Here is a 24,172-nt window from a genome sequence, read left to right on the forward strand (position 1 = left end):
GTATTATGGTAACGGAAGCGTTTTTTTGCAGATCCATGACGGATCCCGCAAAAAAAAAGTTTATGTGAAAGTCGCCTAACTGATGCAACAGGATCCGTTTTTTTTTTTTTTTTTTTTTACAGGATCCTGGTTTTTTTTTTTCTCGCTCTCTCTTCTGCCAACGGATCAGAAGAACAGAAAGCTAAACGGTGAATGCACCAGAAGCTGGTAGTTATGCGCCTAATTAATGACGAGCACAGGTCGCGTCATAAATTAGGTGAATACTCCTGCGGTCTGAAGTGAACACTACTCCAGCCCCTGACTGGAGTAGTTTTTTGCCAACATTTACACCTGTTTCCAGGCATAAATGTTAGTGAATTGTCTGGAGATGATGGCCTGGCACGCCCTTGCCACTCCCCAGTGGCTAGGACAGCATAAAATTATATTTATATACATATATATATATATATATATATATATATATATACACACACACACACACACACACACACACACACCACAAAAAGGGGTCTTGACACTTTATTAATGCCAAACTGACATTCGTAAATGACCCCCATTCTTTTTATAGCCAAACAAGAAAATCTCACATCGACATTTGATTTTAGCTTATCGTGGTTCATGCTATTTTGTGTCAAATTAGCTGGTTCCTTCTAGTTATTGTTGGTTTCTGGAGAACTGATTTAAAGGGGATATTTGGTGCCAATGAACAAATTCAAAATGAAAAATCTCTGTAAAAACGTCACTATTTGAAAAGCATTTTAAATAAAAAGTATTCTCGGTGGCTGTCCCTCACCTTCATCAAGCCTGAATGTTTGAATGTATTTTTATTTATTTATAAATAAACTAGTATTCTTATTGGAGTTTTCCGATGCTTTTTTATGCGGTAATGCATTTTTCCTCATGTTGTCCTGTCCTGGTGCCCCCAGATGTCTGACCGGCGTCCAGCAGCACGGTACCCACCCCTCCCAGATGGGAGATACTCTGCTGTCTTCTAGCGTCGTGCCTAACTAGCACAACAGCACTAAGTAAGGTGCATACGCCTCTGTTAATCATACTTAGGCCTCTTTTACACAACCGTATGTAGTCTATGGGTCAGTGAAAACCACAGATGCAACATGGATGCCAATGGTGTTTTACGGATCATTAGGAAGGGATGCTTTTGAAAAATTTTCAGCTGTTCCATGTCGGTGAAACATGAATGCAACACGGACAGCAAAAAACGGACACACAGACCCAACACGATGGATCACTGACCACCTGCTCAGGGATTTGAGCGCGGACACGGACGTGTGAATGAGGCTTAAGGCGTATTGGTACACCTTAGACTTTTTCCAGGGAGTAAAATAGCCTGAACAAGCGTCTATAATGCTTGCACAGGCGTTATTGCGACCTTTTGACGGAGCCACAACAAAATGACGGATCGGCAGGGTGCTTTGGGTCGGACCTCTGCCAATCTGATATTATGATGATAGGCCATCAATGTCAAAATCCTCCACGACCCCTTTAAAGGGTTGACTTATGATACAGATTAATTCTTATAAGATTATATAATGTTTTATTTTTGCATTGGTTTGTTTAAAGCATTTTTTCACCTTGTGGCTCAGGAATTCATATAAATATTAAGTGATCACTCCAGTATTCCTGTAAACCAAGGCAGATTCACTGCTCACTAGACTGAAGCTCCAGTCTTTCACTGTTAGTTTGCCTTCTATTTGCATGTAAATCACAATCTATTTGGATGAGACACCTGCATTAAGAAAGGAGTCAGATTGGAGAACAGAAATTGCTTTAACAGGGAAGTGACTTCGGAAAATGCAAGACGTCTACAACAATGCTCGGCAATGAGTGCGAGGCTGCAGTGATCTCATCAGGATGCATTAGTCACCCCAACCATAGAGAATGAAGAACAGGCCGACAGCATTTGTGGCGGGAGGTTCATTAAAGAGTCAATCCCACAGATTTCCATTCACATTGCTGTGAAGAACACTGATCTCTTTTGTATGCAGCAGATTACTTTACAGTGGCGGGCAGGCCCACAGAATCTACATTTGCATCCCAGTTCCTGATGAATATGGGCATTGTAAGTCAAGAGGTTTAGCATTCGGGTCCTGTTTTATCAACAGGGGACAAGTCTGAAGTTAGTCTTTAAATAAGTCTATTCGTGTAAAGGTAAAGGTCTGTGAGCCGAATTAATTAAAGTGGCGCCCAGCACTTATTGAATATAGCACGGGCAAACTATCACATTCTGACTTATTTTCACCCGCCGCAGCTAGGGGTATGCCGGTTGGTTAAAGTTAACCTCTATCCACAGGATAGGTGATAACCATCAGATCGTGGGGACCCTACTGCTAGATCACAAGAACGGGGGCCAAGTGCCCCCTGCAGCCCCCCTGAAATGAACAGAGCAGACGATCCATTCATTTCTGCGGGAGTTCTGGAGATAGTGGAGCACTGCTATCTCCGGAACTCCAATAGAAATGAACGAAGTGGCCACACACAATTAATAACCCTTTAACATATTTTAGGCCTAGTGGCAGCGTAAAAATTGCAGGATTATATGCACTTTTTAAATATAGATAGGGACATTGAAAACTTTTTAAAAAACGCACACAAAAAAATATACGATATATAATTATTTTTTTACATAAAAAGGTAATTTTCTGACAACACATTAAGGCCCGTTCACACAACCGTATATATATTTCCGTCCACATCCGTTCCGCAATTTTACGGATCGGATGCAGACACATTAATTTCAATGGGGCCACAAAAGATGCGAACAGCACACTGTGTGGTATCTGTATCCATATGTCTATCCTGTGGCCCTGCAGAAAAAGAACATGTCCTATTTGTCCATATTTTCAGACAAGGACAAGGATAGGCAATTCTATTATGGAGAAGGATGTTCTGTTCCACAAAACGCGGAAGGCACATGCCCAGTATCTGTGCTTTGCAGATTCACAATTTGTAGTTCGCAAAAACGCATATTGTCATGTGAATGAGCCCTAAGTCTCCACTTTCTTCACCCCAATTGTACTAGAAAAAATTTGCAACTTTTTAAAAAGTTACAGTTAATAAATCTGGTTTAACGTTGCTATCGACGATTAAAGGGGTTTTCTGAGATTGTAATACAGATTACTTATCTTCAGGATAAGTCAACAGTAGGGCTGAAACGATCACTCGAGCTATTCGACACCAAAAAATCCTCGATGCAAAGTTTGTGTCATGTGACCACGGAGCAGGAGTGAAGCGCCTGCTATTACTCACCACTCCATGGTCACCCGCCGGCCTGTACTGCGCTGCACTTTCAGCCCTGACACATGGTTAGGACATAGTGCACGTATGCCATGTGACATCAGGACTAGCGCCCCTACAGGAAAGGTAAGTACTGGCACTTGGGGGGGGACTGATTCACTTAGGCTGATCGCACGGGGGGGGGGGGGGGGGACGAATGGTGTTGGGGACTGATGGCAGGGGGTCTGATGAGTTTTTAGGAAACAGACTATTAATTTATTTTTTCTTTTTCTTATTCGAGTACTTGATTAATCGTAAAAAATAAATCGGTAGAATACTCTATTTCTAAAATATTAGTTTACTGCAGCCCTAGTCAACAGTATCCGATCTGCTGTTTGAGAAGACAGCGGCTCTCGCAGTAGCGCCACAGCCTTCTCTCAGCTTTTCCTAGGCCAGTGACAACACGTTCATCTGTCATGTAACCTAGGTGCAGCTCAGTCCCATAGAAGTGAATGGGGCAGAGCAAGAAACCAATCACAGCCGCTATACAATGTACTGTGTTTGGCAAGCTGCGAGAAACAGCTGACCGGCTGGGGTCCCGGGTGTGTCGGACGCCCACCGATCAGTTATTGATGCCCTATCCTAAAGCTAGGTCATTAGTAGTAAAATGTCAGAAACATGTAGTTTAATGCAAAAACATGAAAATCAGACATCATATAGTACATGACAATCTCTCTGTAAAAAAAAGCTAGCTCAGGGGGTATGTTCTTTCTCAGCTCTCTACAGCTTTCTCCCCATCATAGCTCAGGGATGTGTCCTTTCTGCTGCATCTCTGCCCCTGTAACTGGCCCAGCATATAAGAGTAGATACGGGTGGAGGCAGTTGATGGATGGAACTGAGCATATGCGACCACCTGAGCGATGATACTGAAGTGGACAAGAAAAGAATAAACAGCAGGCGGCGCTATACAGAGAGAGTTTATTGAATAACTCAGTTACTGTATTAAATCTTTCATTACGGTCAATCAAAATAAAGTATTTAGATCCAGGTGCCGATGACTTGTTTGTGGGACAACCCCGTTAAATCAACCTGATGGGCTAACCACGGCCAACTTCTCGCCAACTTTTAAACCTGGAGGGAGTGTGTAGAACTGCAAATAATAAGTTCAAAAAGTCAGAAAGTGCTATATCCTGGAGTGTGGGGCTTGATAAATTCCCTCTATAATGGGAAGTGATTCTTTTTTTAAATAGAGTGACGTTAACAAAACTGTTACCAATTTGTTAAAAGGAAGCAACGTCCCTGAAACCAACAGAAGACAAAGTCCTATTACTGCATCAATACATGAAAAGAAAGAAACCATTGCATCACACAGGATTACATAATGACTTCTGTGGGTAGAAGGAAGGGAGACTTGGCAAAAGTCCTCAATAGTAGCTTTGATGGCGAGTGTAAGAAAGATTACAGCATGCGGCATTGACAGTGTTCTTTGCTTTTCCTCTTTAGGCCGTGTTCCGCGGCCGAGAGCGTATGTGGTATGCCGGGCTGGATTCCTGTTCAAAGCAGGAGCGCACGGCGTCGTTGGTTGCTATGACGCCGTGCGCTTCATGTCACTGCTGCACTACAGTAATACACTATACGAGTGTATTACCATAGTGCAGCGGCGGCATGAAGCGCACGGCGTCATAGCAACCAATGACGCCGTGCGCTCCTGCCGTCAGCAGGAATACGGCCGAGTTACCACTCTCGGCCGCGGAACACGGCCGGGTGCATTTGGCCTAACCGCTAGGCATCCTATAAAATAGTTTAGCAGGAGCGGCTGGGTTCACACATGCGTTTCCTCCTCTACAACAGACTGCCGGAGTTCACCGTATCTGGCATAGCCGGATACTATTACAGTTCCCCTGCACTGAAATGGGATCCGGATGCTTTGCGGCATATATGCCAGCTTTCAGCCAGACCAAAAATGCTGAGTGTAGTATTTTTTTGTCCAGATGAAAGCTGGTATGTACTCTGGGATACAGTGAATTCTGGCAGACGGGAGTTAAAAGTGCGGAAGTGAACCCAGAATTAGAGTAGTAATCCTTGTATAAATAAATAAAATTATAAAAATCACAGCAGTTTACTGCAGTTTCTTGGGAAGTACATGTGCTTCATATATATTGGCCAAGAAAAGGCAGTCAATCGGTGGCACTGCATTTTTGCTACGCGGCCCACCACCACACCATCTCCTGTATGTTCAGTGGGAACTGTGTAAGGGTACTTTCACACTAGCGTTTTTCTTTTCCGGAATAGAGTTCCGTCCTAGGGGCTCTATACCGGAAAAGAACTGATCCGTTTTATCCCCATGCATTCTGAATGGAGAGAAATCCGTTCAGGATGCATCAGGATGTCTGCAGTTCAGTCTTTTTGACTTAGGACAAAGATAAAACCGCAGCATGCTACGTTTTTATCTCCGGCCGAAAAAACTGAAGACTTGCCATTCCATGGGAATGTATTCGTGCAGGATCCGGCATTCAAAATACGCACAGACCAGTAAAAATGTGAAAAAAAAAATCTAAACGTATGACAAACGGACAGACAGATCCATTCTTGCAATGCATTTTTAAGACGGATCAGTTTGCATGCGTTTTGCCGGATCATTCTGCCCCAAGTGTGAAAGTAGCCTAAGGCTTCATGTCCTCTCTGATGGTGCAGGTGGGATTTCGGCTGTGTTCACATCATCGCTACCATTTACGTTCTTCTGCTCTAGTATAGGAGCAGAAGAACAAATAACGGCCAATAACTGAAGCAAACGAAGCCTAACAGACCCCACTGACTATGATGGGATCACTTAGGTTTCCGTTAAGGAGAACGTTTTTCCAGACTCTCTGCTATTGTTAACAAAGTCAGTGACAGAGATTCCAACGCAGATGTGACGAACTGTTGAGTGCTGGAAGTCAAATCAGCGAGACAGCTTGTAATCAGCTTATTGTCAGGGAGTCTGTGCGGCAAAAAGGGATTGTTGAAAGCATGGAACACTTTTATAGGGATCAAGCACTGTTAGTACGCTTTTTAGGTTTGAGTACGTCAAATGGCATGTGTGTGTTTTGACCCTGCAAAACCGCTGACAGTGTAAAGCAGGGGCCCTGTTTAAACATACCTATGTGGTTGGTTGCAGTATCAGCATGCAGGAACAGAGCAAAGGATTAATGCTGATACAACAACCCCCATAGGTATGTGTTAAGGAGTTTTCCAGGACTTAAAGGGATTGTGCACTAATTTCCAGACCTCTCAGACTGGCAGGACCCACATTGGTGATCATACTTGGCATACCCCGGCACTGAGTTCTGGCTTGTTCAATCCCCGGCCTACACTGCTTTGTCTGGGGTCCCTCCATGTAAACTTCTGGTTTGACAATCTCTGCAGCTGTGATCTGCTCCCCTTGCGTCATTTGACATCACACAAGGGGAGCAGCAGCCAATGGTTGGCTGCAGCGGCATCAAACCATAGGTTTACATGGAGGGACGAGCCAAGCAGTGGAGTCCAGGGAATTAACAGGCTGGGACTCAGCACTAGGTATAAGGTAAGTAGGATCACCAACGTGGGTCCTGCCAGTCTGAGAGGACTGGAAACTAGTGCACAACCTCTTTAAAATATTGATATCCTATCCTAAGGTGGTGGTCTATTTTGCTTCTCTGTGGGCCAACTGGGTTTGTATGTATAAAAAGGTTGATCTTGATGAACATGGGTATTTTTTCCAGCCACTAACGTAATTATGTTTAAAGGGAGTTTATGAGCAGGTCTGACCATGCTAAACTGCTGACAGCACTAGGTAGAGGCAGGGGAGAACAGGACACAACAACATACTTTTTGTGGAATGTTTATCATGAGAAGTGTGAATATGAGCTTTTATTCTGCTAGATACTAATCTAGCAAGTGCCCAAAGTGGGGCTTCCTTGTGAATTGCTCTCTGCGTCACAGCTCCTTCTCTCCGTAACAGCTGTAGCATCCAACCAGGAAACCACTACAGCCATCACCCAGAGCAAAAGGCACGTATAGACGAAGCCTCGCTTTGGGCACCTGCATGATCAGTGCCCAGGAGAATACAAATTCACTTTCACACTACTCCTGATAATAAACTTTCCACAGTTTCTGCATAGTCAGACTTCCTTTAAGGCAGCTGTGAATGCGTACAGAATTGTGGAATTAAAACAAAGAAGTTTTGCAAAATTGATAATTCAAATGCATTTAGAATTTTGAAAAATCTACAACAGAGGCAATAAAAGCCATAAAGATCACCATCCGCTGACTGTGTAAGAGGTCACTCCTATTCATAGTTTTTAGTCTGAGTTCACAAGTCTTGGATAGTGGGAGCAACTGTTCCCTTATCTTTTGAAGTATGACTATTTGGTCACCTAGAGGACGTATGGCATCATCACTTGCAGATTTTTCTTCGAGAATCATTACTCTGGGCTCGTAAGGCTTTGCCTTGCACTGGATAAATAGCCGATTCCTTCTATAATATGTGGCGGAATCTGGTAAAGTCTGTGGTTTCATATAATCGCTTCAGGAGTTGGGGCTGTCCAGACAAATTTTCTAACGTATGGGGCCTGGTGGTGCTCCTCACCATCTACTCCACCTACAGCTGACTCTTATGGCCTACTTAAATCTGCTTACTGGGTAATTTCCCGTGCTACTGGAAGTTCATGTCATTATAATTTTTCCTTACAAGTACTGTAAGTTGAGATAACCTTTTGACATTGTGTTTAGCATTTATGTGGCACACCATATGGGAGATTACTCCTACGCCGCTGTATGAACCCATATATTATATGATTTTGTAACTGTTCATTTCTATTAGAATTTCTGTAATTCTTTTTCACCGTTATACATTCTTCAGTACTAGAAAAACGTATAGGTCCACATTCACAAAGACTGATGGTTTAATGTCAATCTCATTAAAGGGATTCCCGGGATTTTGATATACATGGCCTATTCTCATGATAGGTCACCAATATCTAATCAGTGGCGGTCCACCTAAAAGCACCCCTACCGATCTACTGAAAGAAGAGCCGTGGCGCTCCATGAGCAACTAGGCCTCTTCCTAGACCACGTTATGTCATGTTTATTGGTCACGTAGCCTAGACAGCACTCCATGAGCAATTAGGCCTCCTTCTAGGCCACGTGACGTCATGTTCATTGGTCACATGGCCTAGGCGCGGCTCAGTCCCATTCAAGGACGCGGCGTGGCCTCCTCAAACAGCTGATGTTGGAGGGTTCCCAGAAACTGACCCTCGCTGATATCATATGGAGGACCTATCCCAAGCAAATAGACATTTCACATTTTTTGTTTTCGGTGAGGAACTGAAGGCTACCCCTGTGTAGATTGGTGCCACAGTGTGTGCCATTTCTTCCTGCTCCACATACAGTCATTTTCTCATATTTAAAGGGGTTCTGCAGTTCTTTTAAACTGATGACCTATCCTTCACAAACAGCTGATCAGCAGGGGTCCCGGGTGTCGGACCACTGCCGATCAGGTGCTGATGATCTAGATCATCAGTTTACAAGAACTGCAGAACCCCTTTAACTAAAATGTGTTACAGAGACTTCCGGTTCCGGTGCCAGCATGGTAGGATGCAGCTAACCTCGGCTCCGTGCACTCGGAACTCTGTGGGCAAATCTACCCCTACATACCGGACCAACTCCGCCAGATAGACGGGAGCACATGGATCGCTTCATCCTAAACATGGGGACCAGAAACAAGACGAAAGGCCAGAGCAAACTTTTGAAGTCGGCAGCGGGGGAAAATGAGACGGTGGAGGAAGGTGTTCCCTCGCCTGCACAGCAGAGTGTCATGGAGGAACAGACTGCTCCTGAAGATGCTGACCCCCAAAGGGATGACACATGCATAGACTATGTGAAACTGGCAATAGAGGTTGCCAATCGGATTTTACCCGACCTACAAGAATCCCTGGCTAGCACAGTGGGGCTAACGCTCCAATCCCTCCAAAACCGCAGCTGAACATGGGTCGAGGCGGGAGAGCGCGGAGAACAGAATACAGATCCTGGAGGAATCGTGCTCCTACCTGCGCACACTGCTGGACAAAGCAGTAAATGAGTCAGTGGCCCTAAGAATGAAGGTGGATGATTTGGAAAACCGCTCACGAAGGAGCAATCTGCGCATGCTGGGGCTAAAAGAATCAATCCCAGCTCAAGAACTAATCGCACTTTGCGAACATGAGATTCCGACAGCTCTAGGGCTTGAAAAACCATGCAAGGCAGAGAGAGCCAACCGTATAGGCCCTGACCTGAGATCTGGCGCAGACCACAATTTAAAGGCGCCTTCTGCCTTACAGCAAAGACCAAGACCAGTTATAGTGAAGTATTTGGACTTTACAGATGAGTCAGCCATATTGCACCAATACAAACGCCAGAGGTCCTCCCTTGAAATCCGAGGACAGAAAGTTCTTCTATTCGGGGACTACTCGGCGGATGTACAAAAGAGGAGGAGAGAGTTCTCCAGAATTTGCTCAGAGCTGTACGAGAGACACACCAGATTTGCGCTTTTGTACCCGGCTATTCTCAAAATATTCCATTCGGATGGTATGACATCTACATATATAACAGCAGAGGAGGCGAGAAACCACCTAGGCCTACATCACCTGCCACTGAGAACACTAGGCCGAAACCTGCCACCAGTGAAGCAAGCCAAGACCGGAGAGACCATCGTGGGAGCAGCTGCGTCACATACCGACACGATTGTTGGACCGCGGAAATTGCAGTTGCGTTGAAGGGGTGACTGTCGTCAAATTTCATGTTTATTATGTTGAATATGTTTTTCGACCCCATAAGTTTCTACTGTCTGTGGAGCCAGGCAATGGACACTCAAGGCCTTCATATGTTTGAACTCAAACACAGAGGTAGACTGACCAAGTTGGAAAAAAGTGAAGTCGACAAGCAGTAAACAGAGGTTTATGTTAACCTATAATGTTATTTCCAGTTATTATGTTATGTAAGCCTTTTTGGGCGGGGTGGGTCATTTTAACTGTCTGGATGCGTACTCAAATACTTAGGCCATATCCTCTCTGTGCGGTGATACTATAATGCGAGTAATATCATGGAATGTAAAGGGACTTCGTTCCCCTGCTAAAAGAAATATGGTCATAAAACACTTGCAGAGGTGTAGGGCCGATATTGCAATGCTCCAGGAAACTCGCTTGGAGTCAGAAGAATTCATTCGCATGGAGAGGATGTGGGTGGGAAAGGTTATAGGATCTGAATCAGTAAATAAGAAGGAAGGCACGTTGATATTATTTCACAAGAAGCTGCAATACAAAATACTGCACCATAAGACGGATGACGTTGGTAGATGGCAGATAGTAAATATAGAATCCCCAGTGGGAAAAATAGCCCTAATAAATGTGTACGGTCCTAATGGGGACAATATCAAATTCTTTGACGCATTAAACACTCGCCTAGGAACTTTACGGCAGCGTAATTTTGTCATGGCTGGAGATATGAACACGGTGATGGTGAGCAGTGAGGACCATAAGTCTGCCAGAGCAGTGAAAAAGGCATCTGCTGGGAGGGAAAAAGTTCTAGAGCAGTTGACAGGAGACAATGACCTCATTGCCCCTTGGAGAATAGTTAATCCAGAGGGAAGAGATTACACTTTCTATTCGGCCCCTAATGATTCATGGTCTCGAATCGACTATCTTTTGGTCTCTACCGCAATGCGCAATATGATTGACAATCCTAGAATACTGGATATGGTCATCTCAGATCATGCTGCAGTGCAACTTGACCTAAAAGATCAAATACAAAAAGGGACTAACTATATATGGCGTTTTCTGGCATTCCTTGGGGAGAACAACAACTTTAAAGAGTTGCTTAGGAGGTGGCATTTGGAATTCCTTGCGGATAACACTCAACACAGGGATGATCCAACTCTTTTTTTGGGACACTGAAAAGACCGTACTGCGAGGTAAAATAATGTCCTATGTACATGCACTAAAAGCAAAAACCAAAGAAAAAATTTGGAGAGATTACAGATTTGCTTAGGAAAACTTATACAGCTTTTCTTCAATCTCCCACAGAACAGCTTAGATTACAATGGGTCACCGCAAAAAAGAACTATGAGTTGTGGTATACTAGATGGGAAGGGATGTATCGCTCACAGAAAGACTCTAAACTGTTTCCGTATGGGAACAAATCCGTGAGGTTGCTAGCAAGGTTGTCTAAGGGACCAAGAAGTCCGGCATATATCCCGACACTGCTAGATCAGCAAGGAAATCGTCAGAATAACCCTGAGAAAGTCCTAGAGATTTTTAGAGATTACTATCAGAAACTTTACCCAGCCGACTCTGACAGCCAGCCATCCCTGATACACTATCTTAACCAGTCTGCTGTGCCGAAACTCCAGGAAAGTCAGCTCCTTGACCTCAATAAGCCGATATCACCAGAAGAAGTCTCTAGGGCAATAAAATGCATGCCTTCAGGGAAAGCACCGGGGACGGACGGATATACTGGTGAATTTTTAAAAAACTGAAAGAGGACCTAAATCAACTGTTAATGGAGGGTTTTAATAGGGTGTTGGAAGGTAAAGTCCCAAAACTTACTAATAACTCAGCGTATACAAGATTACTACCGAAACCAGGGAAAGATCTGCTTCTGCCCTCGTCTTACAGACCTATCTCCCTCATTAATGCTGATCACAAGTTATTTTCCAAAATTATGGCTGACAGACTAGCTGACTTATTACCGAATCTGATTGGTCCATCTCAAGTGGGTTTTGTAAAAGGCAGGTCGGCAGTGTTCAATATGAGGAGGGTGCTGACAGTTCTGGACTTTGTTGCTAGGAGAATCACCGGCACTCCTTACAATAGATGCCGAGAAGGCATTCGATAATGTAAACTGGGGATGGCTGGCACAAGTCTTAGAGGCAATAAATATTAAAGGAGCCTTCCGAAATTATATAACAGCTATGTATTCAGATCCTAAGGCACAATTAGTGTTACCGGGCTTTCTCTCTCAATCCTTTCCACTCTTAAAAGGAACAAGACAGGGCTGTTCCCTCTCCCCACTATTGTTTAATATAGCAATCGAACCATTGGCCAGATATCTAGAATAGCCAGGAGTGTTCAAAGGCATAAGAATAGGGCCACGGGAAGTGAGAATTTCACTTTTTGCAGACGACATAATCCTGTTCTTGGCACGTCCTTCAGGGGATATACATCAAATATTTAAAACACTAGCAGACTGAAAAAGTTCAGGCTTCAAGGTCAATGCCGGAAAATGCGAACTCCTCTATATATAGGGACGCCACACTCAGGGACAAGGCGGGAAATACACGACTGTCCGATTTCTGTTTCCAAAATCATATCACGTATTTAGGTATAAAAATTGGATCCTCCCCAAATTCCTTATACGGCCTCAACTACACACCATTGATAAAACAAAGAAAACAAGAACTAGAGAGATGGCACTCTTTACCTCTGTCTCTTTTGGGTAGATGTTATTTGGTTAAAATGGTAAGTGTCCCCAAACTATTATACCCAATGCAGACCCTGCCCATATTAATTAGACTAGTGCCTTCTCACAGTTCCTATGGTCCAAAAAGAGAGCTAGAATAGCCATGAAGAAGTTATACTTACCAGTGGACAAGGGTGGAGTTAGTTTCCCTGGCTTGAGGAGATACAATTTGGCCAGTCTCTTTCGCCATTGTAGGGACTGGTTGGCTATGACATCTTTTTACTCAAATGTTACGTTGGAAAAGAATTAGCCCAGGGTTGGAACTTGGGATCTCTCCTACATGTTCAACTAGCATCGCTATCATCAGATATTAAAAGCTCAGTAATATTAAGGGATACTATAATAACCTGGAAGGAAGTGAGAAAGCTAGACAACCTGTCCTTTAGGGCATCTAAATACATGTCATTATGGTCACACCCAGACTTCAAGGTAGGAAGCACTAAAACTGTTTCAACACTGAAGAAGGGGGGGGGGGGGGGGGGGGGGGGATTGTCACTTTTCAACATTTACTACATGATAAAGAACAAAGATACTTGACATTATCAGAGCTATATGATAAGCATCAGCTTCCTAAAGGGCAAGAACTGCAGTATTATCAAATAATGCATTTCTGTAAGTCCAGACTGAAAGATTTCAGCCAGGAATGTAAGGTGAATGGATTCGATCCATTACTCAAGCAGCTGGGGAATAAATGAATGCTTTCGGACATATACAGTGGGATGCTAAAGTTTGGGCAACCTTGTTAATCATCATAATTTTCGTGTATAAATCGTTGGTTGTTACGATAAAAAAATGTCAGTTAAATATATCATATAGGAGACACACACAGTGATATTTGAGAAGTGAAATGAAGTTTATTGGATTTACAGAAAGTGTGCTATAATTGTTTAAACAAAATTAGGCAGGTGCATAAATTTGGGCACTGTTGTTGTCATTTTGTTGATTCCAAAACCATTAGAACTAGTTATTAGAACTCAAATTGGCTTGGTAAGCTCAGTGACCCCTGACCTACATACCCAGGTGAATCCAATTATAAGAAAGAGTATTTAAAGAGGACCTTTCACTACTCTACAAACGAAAAACTAACTATACCTGTGGGCAGAGCGGCGCCCAGGGGTCCCCCTGCACTTACTAGCAAGTCTGGGCGCAAGCCTGGCTATGAGCTGTGCGCTGCGATTGGCCAGCAGTGCAGCAAGGGACACGCCTCCTACAAGAAAACAGTCAGAGGGAGCGCAGACACCGGGCGAACGGAGCGGCGCCCAGACTTGCTAGTAGGTGCAGGGGGACCCCTGGGCGCCGCTCTGCCCACAGGTATAGTTAGTTTTTCGTTTGTAGAGTAGTGAAAGGTCCTCTTTAAGGGGGTCAATTGTAAGTTTCCCTCCTCTTAATTTTCTCTGAAGAGTAGCGACATGGGGGTCTCAAAACAACTCTCAAATCACCTGAAGACAAAGATTGTTCACCATCATGGTTTAGGGGAAGGATACAGAAAGCTGTCTCAGAGATTTCAGCTGTTTCCACAGTTAGGAACATATTGAGGAAATGGAAGACCACAGGCTCAGTTCAAGTTAAGGCTCGAAGTGGCAGACCAAGAAAAATCTCGGATAGACAGAAGCGACGAATGGTGAGAACAGTCAGAGTCAAGCCACAGACCAGCACCAAAGACCTACAACATCATCTTGCTGCAGATGGAGTCACTGTGCATCGTTCAACCATTCGGCGGACTTTAGGAGACGCTGTATGCGAGAGTGATGCAGAGGAAGCCTTTTCTCTGCCCACAGCACAAAAAGTGCCACTTGAGGTGGGCTAAAGCACATTTGGACAAGCCAGCTTCATTTTGGAATAAGGTGCTGTGGACTGATGAAACTAAAATTGAGTTATTTGGCCATAACAAGGGGTGTTATGCATGGAGGAAAAAGAACACAGCATTCCAAGAAAAACACCTGCTACCTACAGTAAAATATGGTGGGAGTTCCATCGTGCTGCGGGGCTGTGTGGCCAGTGCAGGGACTGGGAATCTTGTCAAAGTTGAGGGACGCATGGATTCCACTCAGTATCAGCAGATTCTGGAGACCAATGTCCAGGAATCAGTGACAAAGCTGAAGCTGCGCCGGGGCTGGATCTTTCAACAAGACAACGACCCTAAACACTGCTCAAAATCCACTAAGGCATTTATGCAGAGGAACAAGTACAACGTTCTGGAATGGCCATCTCAGTCCCCAGACCTGAATATAATAGAAAATCTGTGGTGTGACTTAAAGAGAGCTGTCCATGCTTGGAAGTCATCAAACCTAAATAAACTAAAAGATATTTTGTAAAGAGGAATGGTCCAAAATACCTTCAACCAGAATCCAGACTCTCATTGGAACCTACAGGAAGCGTTTAGAGGCTGTAATTTCTTCAAAAGGAGGATCTACTAAATATTGATTTCATTTCTTTTTTGTGGTGCCCAAATTTATGCCCCGGCCTAATTTTGTTTAAACAATTATAGCACTTTCTGTAAATCCAATAAACTTCATTTCACTTCTCAAATATCACAGTGTGTGTCTCCTATATGATATATTTAACTGACATTTTTTATCATAACAACCAACGATTTATACAGGAAAATCATGACAATTAACAAGGTTGCCCAAACTTTCGCATCCCACTGTATAAGCAACTAAGCTGACCGGGACAATGACAAAACTTTTGCTACAATCAGGTGGGGTAAGTTGTTAGAAAACCCAGACTGGAATAGGACAAGAAAGGCAGCGATATGTGAGAGATTGAGAGAAACTGATACACAGAGCGATATACGCCTTTAATATATCTCCAGCACGCAGTAGTGATACAAGACTGACTAAGTGTCCAAAATGTGGTTTGTTGAGGGCGGACTTAGACCATGGGGTGTGGTTGTGCCCCAAAACACGACAATATTGGGAATGGCTTCTGTCTTGGATTAAAGATACGTGGCAGATCACTTTACCACGTGAACCGGAGGTGGTATTGTTCCATGTTTACCCAGATACAATACGAATACCCAAATTAATAGATGGGGTGCTACTGGTAGCATTAAAATGTCTGTTACAAAAATGGTTAGAGCCTCAGATTCCCACATTTGCAGAATTTATAGGTCTAATGAGACATTTTCTGTTAATGGACCAACTAGACGCGGAATCTCATAAAAATAACAGTTCAACAAGGTTTTTGAATAAATGGTCAACATTTATCGACAGAGGAAATACAGTCTCTTATGAATAATTTTAAACATACAGAATGGTACCTACGAAAAGATATTCGTGGAGCATTGGGAAAGTTGAAAGTGTCAAACATGGAGTGATGAGAATATATGGTTTATTTGTATGATCACTGAAATATTTGTAGGAGAGAGGAGACGCATTCAGACAGTATGGGGAGGGGGGGGGGGGGAGTTTTCACAGTTATTGTGAGATTGACAATTGTGCTGTTCTTATTCTTGGACGATACTTGATCTACTAGAATTATATGTAACACTGTTCCTATATTACTGCGATTTTGAATACCTACAAAAATAGAATAAAAGGTTATTGAAAAAATAAAAATTTGTTACAAAAAGCCACACATCTTGCCATTAAAAAAAAAACGCAGGCACAACATTTTAGCAATGCACTATATGTCAAATGATGGAACAGACTGCTAAAAAACATGACTGTCAAAACAACATATTGGACTTCTACAAAGAGTTAAAAAAAAAAAAAAAAAAAAAAAAAAAAGACTCCTCTTTCCTTTTAGGACAGGAACCATCTAATTATAGAGCACAGAAATCACTCTCCCCACATTCACGTGCTGCTTCATGTGTGGCTGCAAGTGATAATACATGGAAATCAATTCCGCCGAAGTGTGACAAATGTCAACCATTGTGACAAAGTCAAAAAGTAAGAAAAAGGTTTAAAATATCAGAAAACCATTCATCTATGTGCTGGTAGAATGATATGAACCATTAAAGGGGTGGTCCACATTCAAAGCTGAACCTGGACATATCCCCTTCTTCACCAAAGGCATGTCATGCTCTGAGGCTTTTTTGTTTTAGTGATCCCGGTGACGTCACCAACACTAATGGGTGGACTTTAAAGGGGTTCTGCACTTTGTTTTAACTGATGATCTATCCTCTGGATAGATCATCAGCTTCTGATCGGATGTACCCCGCAATACTGTGACGCTCACGCGGCAAATCACGTGACAACACAATGTACGGGAGGAAAAGAAAGGGCTGGGTAGGTTCCTTTTCGGTCAGAGAAAATATTTCTCCCTGTTTTCAGGAAATAGAGATTAGATAGCAAATAAATTATATGTGGACAAAATAAAGAAAAGAACATGTCTGCACAAAGCTGGAGCCGGAAGTTCTGCCACGTCTTGATTTGTACATGTAACCACTGGTGGAAACCTCAACCACAGAACAGTTGTATATGCCTCAAATGCCTGAGAAGCCCAGGTCCCACCTGTGGGACCCTCACTTATAGGAAGAACGGGGTCTCGGCTGGAGCACAGCACTATGTCTTGCAGTCCTACGTTTTTACCAAAAGAGACACACACTTCTACTGCACTGTCAGATATCTCCTATCCTGTGAAATCTTTATATCTATTAGATGAGTGGGGGGTCCTAACGCAGGACCCCCACAGAAATCAACAGAATGGGAGTTCTGTAGGCTTTTTTGCAGTTTTAGTGGTGTTCTTTGCAGTAAAAAACACCAGCTGCAGATGTTCGGTGAAGGTCTCTGGGACATACAAGCATGTTTTACTTCTGGCATGCGTGTTCATTCACTGACTTTTTTTGGTCTTTGGCCTCCCTTTTAAAACTGCAAAACTGGAGGGAGACTCGATCCAAACTGTGCCAGCAAAAAACCCTCTTTGCGAAAAGGACCTTAGCTTATTCCGTCCATGAAGTTAATGCAAGTCAGCGGGCTGCTGTGGTGTGACTGGAGTAAAAGATTATTATTAAAGGGGTATTCCGGTTCCATAATATTGATGACTATCCCAAGGATAGGTCGGTTCCAGATTGGTGGAGATCTGACTCTCTGCACCCCATCGATCAGCTGTTTGAAGGGGCCGCGGAGCTAGTGGGAGCACTGGGTCCTCTTCCACGTTTACCTGCACTCCGTCTATATTCTAGTGGTAGCGCAGGATAATTCCAGCTTCCTCCCCCGCCCCACCACTGCAATGTAGACAGAGTGCAGCGCTCGCAATAGCTCCGCAGCCCCTTCAAACAGGTGCCGAGAATCAGACCTCCAACAATGACGAGCTATCCAGAGGGCAGGTTTTTTCTGTTTCAATTAACTGGAGCACCCCTTTTTAAGCACAATGAAAAACTCTATGGGTGTTTGTAGAGACCCAGCTCGTCTTTACAAATATTTTAGTCTCTATTGAATTTCGGTAGGGAAAGTTGCCAGCCACAGGGTATCCAATGGAGCATCATCATGTAGGAGCAGAAGCAGCGCATATATCGTGGCGTCACAAGGCAGGACTGTGAACCTCCATACCAGGACACTACCTCCATAACGGTACAGCTACACTGCGACATCTGTCGCCCAACATTTTTCGTAATGGTGTTGCACTGCAACATGCCAAGGTGCAACAGTCGCACAAAAATCCAGCTTCGATGGATGTTTATGCCACACCATTGACTATCATTACAAAAAATGTTGTGTAGCTCAGCGTTAATAAAAACGTGCAATGAGGAAGGGGCATGAGGCTTAAAGGTGTTGTTCAGGTGATTTTTTTTAAACTGGCTTCAGAATGAGTAAAAATATATATTATATATATATATATATATATATATATATATATATATATATATATATATATATATATATATATCTATATCTATCTATACTCACACACACAAACCGGATTCCAAAAAAGTTGGGACACTATACAAATCGTGAATAAAAACGGAATGCAATGATGTGGAGGTGCCAACTTCTAATATTTTATTCAAAATAGAACATAAATCACGGAACAAAAGTTTAAACTGAGAAAATATACAATTTTAAGGGAAAAATATGTTGAATCTGAATTTCATGGTGTCAACAAATCCCCAAAAAGTTGGGACAAGGCCATTTTCACCACTGTGTGGCATCTCCCCTTCTTCTTACAACACTCAACAGACGTCTGGGGACCGAGGAGACCAGTTCTTGTCTAATACAGGCCTCTAACTGTTCAATCGTCTTGGGCCTTCTTTGTTGCACCTTCCTCTTTATGATGCGCCAAATGTTCTCTATAGGTGAAAGATCTGGACTGCAGACTGGCCATTTCAGTACCCGGATCCTTCTCCTACGCAGCCATGATGTTGTGATTGATGCAGAATGTGGTCTGGCATTATCTTGTTGAAAAATGCAGGGTCTTCCCTGAAAGAGATGACGTCTGGATAGGAGCATATGTTGTTCTAGAACCTGAAAATATTTTTCTGCATTGATGGTGCCTCTCCAGACATGCAAGCTGCCCATGCCACACGCACTCATGCAACCCCATACCATCAGAGATGCAGGCTTCTGAACTGAGCATTGATAACAACTTGGGTTGTCCTTGTACTCTTTGGTCCGGATGACATGGCGTCCCACATTTCCAAAAAGAACTTTGAATCGTGACTCGTCTGACCACAGAACAGTCTTCCATTTTGCCACACTCCATTTTAAATGATCCTTGGCCCAGTGAAAACGCCTGAGCTTGTGGATCTTGCTTAGAAATGTCTTCTTCTTTGCACTGTAGAGTTTCAGCTGGCAACAGCGGATGGCACGGTGGATTGTGTTCACTGACAATGGTTTCTGGAAGTATTCCTGAGCCCATTCTGTGATTTCCTTTACAGTAGCATTCCTGTTTGTGGTGCAGTGTCGTTTAAGGGCCCGGAGATCACGGGCATCCAGGGATTTGTTGACACCGTGAAAATTTGAATCAATGTATTTTTCCTTTAAAATGATACATTTACTCGGATTAAACGTTTGATCTGTCATCTACGTTCTATTACAAATAAAATATTGACATTTGCCATCTCCACATCATTGCATTCAGTTTTTATTCACAATTTGTTTAGTGTCCCAACTTTTTTGGAATCCGGTTTGTATATGTTAAGTCATTCCTCGGCGACCCCACTTCTCCCATTCCAACACTCCCTGGCATCTGCGTGGCGATTTGATGGGGAATTTATGAGGAATCAGTTGAACAACCCCTTTAAATAAGTCGAGTAATGAGCTGTTCTAGCAGAATGGAAAGGAGCATCATGCCCACCGCTTATACCATCTTGTATATGAAATCATTCTCCAGAGAGCTCGCTGTGAACACTTTCATATTTCTGTCTCCACCAATTTATTTACCGTCAATTAGAAGAATTAGAAGTGAACAAACCTCTTAAAAGCCAGAAAAAAAAAAGTGAAATTCAAAATGATTTCTTTCATTTGTCACAAATGAGTCACAAAGATCCGAACTTCTGTATGCGCGGCGCTGCAGGCGTAACAATGCCGCTTCCCCATGGCAACCGGGAGGCCACGCTCGGCTATTTCCCCTCGCAAACAAATAGCGAACACTGTGAAATGCCGGCTCCCCCTCAAGTTCCCAAATCACAGGGGGTGAAGTGTCGATCAGGACCGTGAAGGCAGCAAACTAGTGCTCCTTATGCCCGCGCGGTTTCAGCTTTGCAAAGATGTTCTTAAAGGGAACCCGTCAGCAGATTCATGCTGCATGAAATACCGATAACCCCTTCACTGCACAGAACACTGGAATACTGGCAGGTTACGAGAAAACAATGTTTCCCTATGGGCATGGTTCTCACCTGAGCATTTTAACGCGCTGTAAAACGCCCTACGCCCCAAGAAGTACAGAAGCTTCTTTGGGGTGTATTGTCGCATGTATTGTGGCAGTTTTTCATTGGATGTCTCTGTGGCTAATCACACAAACGCGCGTACTACGCACGTTTCCAAAAAACGCCTGTAAACAGCACTTATCGAATACGCTCAGGTGTGAACCCAGCCTAAAGGACATCTGTCAGCAGATTTGTACCTATGACACTGGCTGACCTGTTACATGTGCGCTTGGCAGCTGAAGGCATCTGTGTTGGTCCCATGTTCATATGTGCCCGCATTGCTGAGAAAAATAATGTTTTAGTATATGCAAATGAGCCTGTGGGAGCAAAGGGGGCGTTGCCCTTACACCTAGAGGCTCAGCTCTCTCTGCAACTGCCGTGCCCTCTCCACTTTGATTGACTTAAGTCCCCATTCACATGTCTGCAATTTCGTTCCGTATTTTGCGGAACGGAATTGCTGACCCATTCTTTTCTATGGGGCCGCACAATGTGCTGCCCGGATACAGAATTGCGGACCCGCAATGTCCTATTCTTGTGCGTAATTGCGGACAAGAATAGCCATATTCTATTAGTGCCGGCGATGTGCAGTCCGCAAAATGCGGAACCCACATTGCCGCTGTCCGTGTTTTGCGGATCCGCAAAAAACACACACGGATGTCTGAATGGACCCTTAGGAGAATTCAGGGCCAGGTGTAATGACGTCTACAATGTCTGGTCTTGTCAATCAAAGTGGAAACTTCACAGCAGTTTGAGAGAGCACAGAGCCTCTAGGTGTAATGGCAACGTTGCTCCTACAGGGTCATTTGCATATAATAAAACATCATTTTTCTCAGAAATGCAGGCACATTTAAACATGGACCCAACACAGCTGCGCAGCGGTTTAATATAGCCGATTGACATATTTATATGGCGGGTGTCAGGTGGTGTCTGGCAGTGCCGGATCTAGACATCTCCAGCAGGCTACTCCGAGCAGAAACAGCCTGCCTGAGATACTGAGATGTCTACTGCAAATGTGAAACACCAAAAACATTTTTTTAAATATTTTAAAGTAAAAAAAAACAAACACACAAACACAAAAAAATATATATATATTTTTAATGGCAGGTCACTTTCTGACGATACATTTCACGTTAGTGAGAGGGTGACTACGCCGTCACTTTTGTGGAGAGCACAGCGACCACCCACCTGTCGGTACAAGCCATGCCCTTACTGTGCCCATGATTCCTGCATGGTTATTCTGGGAACTCTCCTACTTAGAAGTGTTATTCTCCAAGCGTGAGCTCGGTTTTACAGCACTACGTATGCCAAAGGCAGTGGAAATTTTGCGGAGTCCTGTGGAGAAGATGCATCAGTGGTACTTAAAGCCTGAAAACACTGTTGAAAACACTGAGAAGCAATAGAGAAATAGAACACGCACATTACAGAAGAGCCGAGTCAGGAATACGCTCCACCCATGGAAACATGTGTGCGGTAAACGGCAAGTCCAATCTTATGGGTGAAGTGGACCACTTCAAATGTAAAAGGGGTCCATACATCTTGTAGTAGTGTTTAAGGTCCCCATATGCCTTAATGCACGCCCAACAATGTCTGGGCATGCTCCTGCAGAGACGGCAGATGGTGTCCTGGGGAGGGAGCTTCACCCAGACCTGGACCCGGGCATCAGTTCGCTCCTAGACAGTATATAGTGCTACTTGGTGCCATTGGACACACTGATACAGAATGTACCAGAGGTTGTTGATTAGATTCAGGTCTGAGGAACGTGAAGGACAGTCAATGCCATCAAGGCGTTTGTCATCTAGGAACTAACTACACATTCTGGCCAACTGTAGACAGGTATTGTACTGCACAAAGAGGAAGCTAGGGCACAGATTAAGGTCTAACAGTGACCCCGAAGAATTAATCCCGGTACCCAAGAACTGCATGTGGCTATCCGATGGAGGTTTGTGCTATTCTTCACGGATATGCCTCCCCAGACCACCACTGACCCATCTCCAAATCAGTCATTCTGGATGAAGTTGCAGGCAGCCTAAGGGTCACCATGGTGTCTCCATACCCTTTCATGTCTGTCACATGTGCACAGTGAGGTGCCTGGACATCTATTAGAGGACAATAAAACGTTCACACTGCTCATTGATAATCCTTATATATAAGTGCTCCGACAATTTACTGCTCCACTCATTGATCACTTGTCTCATGTACCTCATTATCACTATCTACTTTAGTGTATAAATATGTCAATCTTCAGATACTTTCTTAAAAGACGCTGAGGAAGAGGCCCAGGAAGCCTGGAAAGCTCATACAGCTAAGAAACCAGTCAGTCAAATACTAAAACCAACTTATTTCAACAGTCTCCAATTGCATTACAGATTCCGTGTATTTACACGTTGAGTGTAACCGCTCTAAATGCGCCAGTATTAGCAGCAGCCCGGATCGCGGGAGTTCTTCCACTGCTTTTAACCAAATAAAAAATTTACAAGCAGTGGTTTATTAACCTGCGGTACAAGTGAGTTTACATTGTGATTTATCCATATAGTGTCTGGACAACGTGTCCAAAGACTCATCCCCTCTGCAGGTACTGTCAACGCTGCAGAGAATCCGGGGTGTGAATGACCCCTAAGGGCCTGTCCAGACGGAAGATTTTTACAGCATTTCTTGACTTTATAATGCTGCATAAAAAAAAACACAATAAGAACCACATAAATCAGCACTGTTTACAGCAGATTTTATGTGGTCATAATGCAGTTTTTGGTGCAGATTTTCTGTGCATGTTAATGACCCCATGCTATGTAACCCCTCGGTCTATATCATATTTTGGGACACTTTAAAGGGGTTGACAAACAAATTTTGCCAGACCATGGCTATTACCTTACATTACTGTACTTTTAAGGCTATCGGTATCCTGGATAGAAATGGACTATAATCACTATATTAAGGCCCCATTCACACAAGCGTACCTCTGGTCTGCATCCGATCCGCATTTTTCATGAGGATCCATTCATTTCAACGGGTCTGCAAAAAAATGTGGACAGCGCACTTTGTTCTGTGCACATCCGTATGTCCGTTCTGCGGCCCCACAAAAAAGATATTCTGCAGACAGGAGTAGGCTTAGGCTTCTTTCACACTGGCGTTTTAAATTCCGTTTGTGAGATCCGTTTCAGGGCTCTCACAAACAGTTCAAAACGGATCAGTTCAGCCCCAATGCATTCTGAATGGATAAGGATCCGCTCAGAATGCATCCGTTTGGCTGCGTTCCGCTCTGGATGCGGACACCAAAACGCTGCTTGCCGATATGTAGGTTGGATCTGTCTGTCACATGACTAGGGAAGGTGATGCTATAGGTCAGGGATGCCCAACCTGTTATCCTCCAGCTGTTGCAGAACTACAACTCCTAGCATGCCTGGACGGGCTACAACAGGGCATAGTGGGAGTTGTAGTTTTAGAACAGGTTGAGCATCCCTGCTATAGGTGGTCAAGCCGATAACTCTATGATGCATCGTTGATGCGGGATTCCCATTTATTAGGGACAAAGTCTCCCCCCTCAGGGTCCCAGTCATCACCATCATCTTCTAGAATTCAGGGGACATTATGTTACCTATGGACAGATCCTATTAAGTGTAC

The 24,172-nt window shown here is 43.7% G+C and overlaps 1 protein-coding gene across 1 annotated transcript in view; it reads right to left on the reverse strand.

Moving 5' to 3' along the window:
• The window catches only part of ABR (ABR activator of RhoGEF and GTPase), a 353,402-nt gene that overhangs the window by 328,348 nt on the left and 882 nt on the right, over nt 1–24,172 (reverse strand). The gene's annotated exons all lie outside the window — the stretch shown is intronic.

Source organism: Bufo gargarizans, chromosome 3 (genome assembly GCF_014858855.1).
Source record: "Bufo gargarizans isolate SCDJY-AF-19 chromosome 3, ASM1485885v1, whole genome shotgun sequence".
In the NCBI taxonomy this organism is placed as follows: domain Eukaryota; kingdom Metazoa; phylum Chordata; class Amphibia; order Anura; family Bufonidae; genus Bufo; species Bufo gargarizans.